At 37.5% G+C, this 894-nt stretch overlaps 1 protein-coding gene across 1 annotated transcript in view; it reads left to right on the forward strand.

Annotated features, from left to right (window-relative positions):
- Nucleotides 1-894, forward strand: part of LOC123972480 (cell wall integrity and stress response component 1-like) — a 4789-nt gene that overhangs the window by 2020 nt on the left and 1875 nt on the right. The gene's annotated exons all lie outside the window — the stretch shown is intronic.

Here is an 894-nt window from a genome sequence, read left to right on the forward strand (position 1 = left end):
TTCACCTGTTTAACCCAAAAATCTATTGATCGACTCCAGACTGTCCAGAACTCAGCTGCCAGGCTTTTAACCAGAACAAAGAAATATGACCACATTACTCCTATTTTAGCTTCATTACACTGGCTCCCAGTATGTTTTAGAATTGACATTAAAATTCTATTGATCACTTTTAAAGCTCTTCATGGCCTCTCGCCTTGTTATATTTCTGACCTTTTAGTCCCATACGCACCAGCACGTACCTTGAGATCCTCGGGCAGAGGTCTGTTGTCTGTTCCAGAGTCTCGACTGAAAACTAAAGGGGACAGAGCGTTTGCTGTCAGGGCCCCGAGGCTCTGGAACAGCCTGCCCGAGGAAATCAGGTCGGCTGAGTCAGTGAACTCTTTTAAGTCCCTTCTTAAAACATACTTTTATAGGACAGCCTTTCCCGATCTTATTTGACTTTATCCCTTTTATTTTATTGTATTTTACTAATTTTATATTAATTTTTCATGCTCTTATCTTGTTTTTTTTGTATTATTCTTTACACTTGTTAAAGCACTTTGTAACTTGTTTTTGAAAAGTGCTCTACAAATAAGGATTATTATTATTATTATTATTATATGACACGCTGTGTTATTAGTTATCAGTTTATACTGAAATAACACTGAATAGTTATAATCGTGTACAGTGTTGATCTTGTTGTGACAGCTGTTCCAGGGGGTGTTTCTGTGATACGTTCTGCCTGATTTCTAAAGACTGCTGTCCTGACTACAACTCAACCTGCACACAATGTAAGTGAGGGTGAGCACAAAAAATAGAAAGCTACAGTTATGTCAGTTTAGGATTTAAGATTGAGATAGGGTTCAAGATTATGATGAAAATCTTTCTTTCTCGACTACAGCTTTTACTACTGCA

This window comes from Micropterus dolomieu, linkage group LG06, assembly GCF_021292245.1.
Source record: "Micropterus dolomieu isolate WLL.071019.BEF.003 ecotype Adirondacks linkage group LG06, ASM2129224v1, whole genome shotgun sequence".
Classification (NCBI taxonomy): Eukaryota; Metazoa; Chordata; class Actinopteri; order Centrarchiformes; family Centrarchidae; genus Micropterus; species Micropterus dolomieu.